We start from the raw sequence: 7,580 nt of genomic DNA, 5'->3' as shown, positions 1-7,580 counted from the left end.
TAATATATGATCAGAATGCAGGATGAGACAGTTAATTTTTTTTTAAATTTGGAGTTGCCTCTCATTTGTTGCTATAATTAGACTGTAACAAGGTTTTTCAACTTTAATGTGCATATAAATTACATGGGGATCTTGTTAAAATGCAGATTCTGTTTCAATAGCATGGAAGCTAAATGGGGTCTAAGATTCTGCATCTCCAACAATTTTTCAGGTGCTGCTGATGCTGTTGAGGCAAGGATCGTACCTCGAGTAGCAAGAACTTAGACTTCACCTTTACCATTCCAGTTCTAACCTTGTCCACCTGATAGCTTTCATATTAGTAAGTGAAGTCAGGCCTGGAGACAATATCAGAAACAAATGAGCGATTACAATCATCTTTAAATAAACATTATCTTATACCCTAAAGAAATTGAAGAATTTTACCCAAAACCATGGTTTTCTTGCAGGCAAGTTGTTAGATCTGTGAAGATGTAAATGGGCGATCCTTTACATGCCATAAGCTTGTCTTAAACACTTTGTAACATTTTTTTTAATTAACATGTAGCAAGAAATAGGCCTCTGGAAGTTAAGAACCACAAAACAATAAAGAAGTAAACCCTTTTGTTGGAGAGCTCCAATTCCCATGCTAACATCTCATTCACAGCCTAATCGTAACCCAATTAAGAAAATTAAGATAAGTAGCAACAGCTGGAACAGAAGGAGCCCAAAGTGAAGTGTACCTTCTGCACTCATTATTCGATGGAGATCATTACCCAACTCTACACACAGTGTGTGATATTTAATACGATTGGGCTAAATTATATCTGAAAAGAATAAGAGCACCTATGTAAAGAAATGAATCGACCTATTAGCTCTGATTCTTTAAACACTCCATTATTTGATATTTCAAGTGTAGCCATGTGATAAGCCTAGGTAATGTTGTTAGTCTGCCCAATGCATATCTCACAGGGCTGTTGAGAGGATTAAGTGAAATAACTCAGGTAAAACCCTTGGATTGTGCCTGGCCTATGCAACTACTCACTAAATACTAGCTACCTGTATATTTTGGGACCCAGCACTTTGATTATTATGATTCATGATCTCTCTTAAAGACCAGCTCCTAGACAAGTTTTACACTGTAATTTATAGATTGTCCAGTGTGTATATGGGATGGGCATCTCACCATCCCAGCAAGCCCATCTGTAATTATGCTGTGGAGTTCACGAAAACGAGTAAAATAAATGACAGGAAAAAATAATACTTCTGATATGTATGTCAGCAATATTAATAAAAGCTAAAATATTAATGGAAATGTAGTTTCAAATTATCTTGGTGTGTTTCCATTTTCTTACATGATATCTAAGAATTACAAACTCCCATTTCCTCTACACAGTCTCTCTCTCTCCCTCTCTCCCTCTCCCTCTTTCTCTCTGTCACACACACACACACACACACACACACACACAGTATACTACACATTTCAAGATATATTTATGGGAATATGACCATCTATAAAGTATCCTGAACAAAGTCTGATAAATTTGAACTCTGTCAAATTTAACAAGACTCTTCAATTTGATAAAGACTGAAAAACAACTCATCAGTTTCATAAGAGGTAGGGTTGCTTCATGGAATTAGCCAGTGGTTCACTGATCTCACTGATCAATTCAATCAACTTATATGATCTGGTAACCCTGGAGAGGGAGCCTGCCAGGGTCAGATAGCTTTAGGCACTGCCCTGGTTTACAATGGAATGATAATCTGTTGGTAGCATAGGCATTTCAGAATTGAAGAGAGTTCACAGATTCTATAAGCAAATGAGCTACCGGCTCTATCTGTATTACCAGAAAAAAAAGGAACAACAACAACAAAAAAAAGATGTGCTCTCTGGTACATATGTAATATGTTATATCCACAGGATAAATGGGCTAAAATACCATTTCTGATACAGCAATCTCAGATCCAGAAGAATAAAAATAATATATTCATGACTGTGTCTAGATTTGCATTAACATAGCTAAAGGTAAAATTTTACCCCTTGTGTTTATGCTTCTCAACAATCTGGTACTTAATTTGGGGGAATTTCTATTTCCAATATCCCCAGGCAATATGCATATATAGAAATGTTCAGCTACTTAAAAGTGACATGGAAGCAATTCTGTGTATCTTTCATAACTAATGGAAATACAAAAAAAAAAAAAAAAGCTGTTTCTAACTAGCTAAGCTTGACAAGTTTAGATTTATACTCCACAGCCTGATTATTTATAGCCCATTTATTTCCATACTAACCATACAACAACCAGTCAATGAAATTTGACTGTTATTTTGAAGATTTGTAACCGAATTAGTTTGCACATTTTGTTTAAATTGTTTTTTCCCAATAAAGTTATTATTTTTTAAGAATCTAGAGAAAAATAATTGAACATGCATAGTATTAACAAATAAATAATGGTTCTTAAGGAAGAAGAAGAATTTCAAATAACAACAGAGAATTTAAAAGTAACTAGTGGTTTTTATTCTTATTTTTTATTTTTATTTTTTTAAAACTTTATTTTATTTTATTTATTTATTTATTTATTTATTTATTTATTTATTTAGAGTGAGCACAATGAGGGAGAGGCAGAGAGTGAGGGAAAGAGAAAGAATTCCAAGCCAGCAGCTCTTACTGTGAGCCTGATGCAGGGCTCGACTCACACACCGTGAGATCATGACCTCATCTGAAATCAACCATCTGATGCTTAACCAACTGAGGTACCCAGGTGCCCCCAAAATAACTGGTGCTTTTTAAAGCACCAATATCCAACAATTGAATATAGAAATTAATCAGTATTGAGATAATACAGAAATATTAGGAAAAAGTAAAAATATAAAGTCTCGGTGAAATAGCTGTGTAGAGATCCAAACTTGTAAAGACTTCCCTGGGTTCCCTGACTCCACAAATGCTCCTTCTCCCCTGCCTCCCTAGCTACCCTCTGTGGTGTGTGGTCCTACCTCCAACTCAAATGCTTGTCTAGGGAGCTAGAACCAAATGTGGGACTCTGTAGAAAAGGTACAGGGTGATGGGAGAAGCTTCCACAGCTGCTGCCTTCTGTACATGGGTTGCAGGAAAAAATTAGATGGCACAGGAGCAGTGATGCATGATGCAAAGATCTACTTGCAAATCTTGCTATGGAAAGGATGGGCCGAAAGGCTATGGTTACAGCAGGGGCACTGGTACACTCAACATGGATAGTGGGGAGAGGCTGGTGGGCATCAAAACCAAGTATGTTCAACCTCACATGACCACAGCCAATTTAGAAATGTCTGACAACTTTTTATTTTATTTTTTTAAAATATTTATTTATTTTTGAGAGAGAGAGTGAGAGAGGGACAGAGAGAGGGAGGCACAGAATCCGAAGCAGGCTCCAGGGTCTTGAGCTGTCAGCACAGAGCCCGATGTGGGGCTCGAACTCACGAAGTGTGAGATCATGACCCCAGCTGAATCAGATGCTCAGCCTACTGAGCCACCCAGGTACCCCAGAAATGTCTGACGCTTCTAAATTTGCTCAGAAATACAGAGGTACCGAGAAGTGTTCCAGATGTGGGGATTCTGTATATACTGCTGAGAAGATAACTGGAACTGGAAAACCCTAGCACAGAAACTGTTTCCTATGTGCCAAGTGTGGGAAGGGTCTTGAATCAGCAACTCTAAGAAAGAAGATGAGACCTATTGTAAAGGATACCATGCAAAGAACTTTAGGCCCGAGAGACAGGCTCTGGCCAAGGAACAGAACCCTTGTTCATGCTCACTAAAGGTGTAAACCCAGAACTAAGATCATGCACTGATCTAACTACATGCACTGATCTACGTGATCTAACTACTGTAAAATTCTATGAGCACATAAGTACTATCATCCTGTCCATGGATGGGTGACTGACCAGCAAGAGGAGAACACTACATCCTTTTGCCCGATTCATCAGTATTTTCAAGAACCATTTCTTTTACATTTTAAACAAAAGTTCAGCTTGAAAATAAAAAGCACCACGTGATATTTACAATTCAAATATAATATTTCAAAAGCATTTCAGTTAATATTAAAGAAATACAGTGTGTTACAACTTTTATTCCATGAAGTTTCAACCTTATTTGTGTTGCTTTGTAATTGGGAAAAGATCCTAAATTTTGTTAAAACTTTTCACATCATTTTATGGCTTAATTTTCCTGTTCACCTTTTTAAATACATGTAGGCTATAAAAGGTACCCAAAAAAGTCTACAGATTTTCTGAGAGGTCAAAAGCTGAGTTTGAGGAGTCCTCACAGATTGTAATTGTCAGAAGCAACAGAAAGGAGTAGGGAGGGTAACAGAGAGAAGATTTCCAGGAAGCATATGCTTTCTAGGAAAATAGAATTTGATTCTTTCCAATATATGCTTGATGTGTCTTATCATACCATATTCCACTGAAAACTTCACCAGTGCTGTTCAATGCCTCCAATGTGTGGTTAAAAACCCACCCTTAGAGATTTCTCTGCTGATTTGCTCAAACACAAGTGATTAATTTTGTGTTTTCTCCCCCAGTAATGGACTTTGAAATCTGTTTGTCCCTTTACCTATGATACCCCTCTATGTTTAGAACACTCTTCCCCTTCCATTCTTCTAATTAACTCCTTTTCCTTCTTTTAGATCAATTTTGATCTCACTTCACCTAAGTTGGGATGGCTGTTATACTGAAGTGACAAATAATCCCCAAATTTAATGGCTACAAACATCAAATGTTTATTTTTCATCTATGTCATATGTTTGATATAGGCTGGCAGGAGGTTCTGTTAATTGTAAGCCCTGAAGGCTGGCAGAGTCCTATCTCATTCTTTCAGGATTGAGATATGACAATTAATAGGGAAGGAAATGCAATACAGCATGCAATCCTGGCTCTTTAGGCTTCCACTCAAAAGACAACAGATTACCTCTGCACATATTTCATAAGCTGAGGCCAGTCACCTGAACACACCTGACTCAAACCGGAGTATTAAGAGTATAGTCCAACTGTGCCCAGTGGAAGAACCAGGCGTTTGTGACTATCGCTTTGTCATCAAGGCGATAAAAACCGCATCATATTTACCCATATCAGCCCTGGCTTTGCAGCTTTTAGATTCTAAAGGTATATCCCGAGTACGTATTCTATGTCTAACAATTTCTTTTTTTCTTAAGTTTATTTACTTATTTTGAGAGAGAGAGAGAGAGAGAGAGAGAAACAGAGCACATGCACATATGCACGTGAGAGAGCAGGGAAGGGGCTGAGAAAAAGGGAGAGAGGGAATCTTAATTAAGCAGGCTCCACGCTCAGTGCAGAGTCCAACACGGGGCTTGATTTCACCAACTTTGAAATCATGACCCGAGCTGATATCAAGAGTCTGATGCTTAAGGGACTGAGTCACCCAGGCATCCCTATGTCTAATAATTTCTAAGTTATTTATTACAAAATAAGTATAACCTATTATCCTTGCTTTTGAGGAGAACAGGAAATCAACCTTCAACCTTAAATTAATTAGCCATTCCATCTCTAACTTGCAAAACTAGAACATGCTTGAAGAATCAATAGGACTTTGAGGTTATTTTTTTTTTCTTTCCTTTTTAAACTTTGAGGGAAAACATTCAGCAAATAGTGAGCTCTCATAGCCAAGGGTAGAACAGCATTAAAAATAAGTCGTGAAAGTGAGCACAGGGTGAGGAAACGTCCATTGCCTAGCTAATTAGCCTACCATTTTCTTAGGCAGGTATATGTTTAGACAATTTGAAACACTTGCCAAAATATTGAGGAGGAACCTAAATTTTCACACGAGAAAAGCATAAATGAGATCCCGGAAAGAATTACCATTTTATTTTTGACTATGGCCTAGCAAGACACTTAGATGCCCCTTAAGAGGGAAACACTCTCTTCTCTGCTTAATATAGGAAACTGTGGAGGTGTTAATGACAGACCTGATTATGCACTGAGAGAACAGTAGCATCTGCACACAGGCAAAGATTCCCAAAGGCTGACTGACAACTCTCCTTTAGCAGATAGTTCTTGGAAGGGAAAAACGAGTTTCTGTTATCACTTGTCACTGCTTCTCTAATGAACACTGCCCGGATCTGACTGGCAATCCCTCTCCCACCCCCATCCCTGCCCCCAAGGTGTACCCAAATAAGGTTATAGAATAGTGCGAATGAGAACACCTGTCTTTTGTGCTGGTGCCATATCTGTGCCCGGCATACAGATCCTTCCTTCCTGGGTGCTAGTCGTACATACGATCACATGATTTTTCTTGGATTTCTCACTGCATTATTTTGCAATTCATCCTATGTTTTATTGTTTTGCATTGGTTTCACAAAAGCTTATAGTGTCTGCAAGTTTCTACCTAACTTAATCTTCCTGCTCACTTCTTTAACTATATGAGAAATGCTCTGAGGTTAATGGAACTACATGGACATATGGCTAAATCACTTTGCAGAAGCATAAATGACGAGTCTTAAGGAAGTAAAATCACATTTTCGTTTGCATACCAAGGAAGAGGGTCCTGAACCCTTCTTTGACACAGTTTAAAATAAAATTTAAGGGGCGCCTGGGTGGCTCCGTCGGTTAAGCGTCCGACTTAAGCTCAGGTCACGATCTCGCGGTCCGTGAGTTCGAGCCCCGCGTCAGGCTCTGGGCTGATGGCTCAGAGCCTGGAGCCTGCTTCCGATTCTGTGTCTCCCTCTCTCTCTGCCCCTCCCCCATTCATGCTCTGTCTCTCTCTGTCCCCAAAATAAATAAACGTTAAAAAAAAATTAAAAAAATAAAATAAAATTTAAAAGTTGTAAATTAATCAAGTTAAGATACTGTATTGATTCTTATCGATTGCAATTCCTTTAGCAATTTGAGCTTTGTGGATTCTTTAGTAAATATTAGCTCATGAGAATGATGATCATCATTCAGTGAGTGATGATAATAAAGTCTAGATAATTTGGCAAAGCTGTAGCCAATTCAGGTTTATCTTACTGCCTAACACCTCTGAGGAGCTCGATGAAGATAGGCATTAGGATAAAACTGTGTGGTGGAGAGGTATTTCTTACCCCCATCCACTCCAGACATTTGCAGACGCTTACTTTGCAATGCCTTTCAAGCACTGTGTACCATGGTGCTCATTCTTTTACAAACAAAACAAAACAAAAACATTGGGATATCTCTGTCTTCTATGCATTTATAAAATACCATTTCTCCCATTGTCTTTTATTTTACATGGAACAAATAGGGTTATTTTAAAAATCATAGTAACAGGAAAATTGACCTTAAATTTTTCACTTCTTTTGGTTTTCATCATAGGGTTTAGCTAGCAATAGACTGCTTTTTCAGAATAATAATAATAATACTTGTATAACCATAAAAAACCATCCCCATAAAAGTAAAAAGAGAGAGAGAGAGAGAGAGAGAGAGAGAGAGAGTAGTCAATGATAAATGCTATCATTTTAAGACTTGTGCTCTGGTTTGAAAAAATATTCTCTTTTCTTATGATACTTGTAGAAGTAAAAAACCAAGATGCTGGTGTCTCTCTGAATTTGGTAGATATGCAAATCTGATCAGTGGAAGTATAATAACTATATTTC

At 37.8% G+C, this 7,580-nt stretch overlaps 1 pseudogene; it reads left to right on the top strand.

Annotated features, from left to right (window-relative positions):
* The first annotated feature begins 3,031 nt into the window (after window positions 1-3,031).
* LOC109268188 (cysteine and glycine-rich protein 2-like) lies at window positions 3,032-3,892 on the top strand (annotated as a pseudogene).
* The last annotated feature ends 3,688 nt before the right edge of the window (window positions 3,893-7,580 follow it).

The sequence above is a fragment of the Panthera pardus genome, unplaced genomic scaffold (genome assembly GCF_024362965.1).
Source record: "Panthera pardus isolate Hobbes unplaced genomic scaffold, ASM2436296v1 HiC_scaffold_24, whole genome shotgun sequence".
Classification (NCBI taxonomy): domain Eukaryota; kingdom Metazoa; phylum Chordata; class Mammalia; order Carnivora; family Felidae; genus Panthera; species Panthera pardus.
Note: the sequence above shows the minus strand (reverse complement) of the source record. Positions and strands in the feature narration are given on the sequence as shown.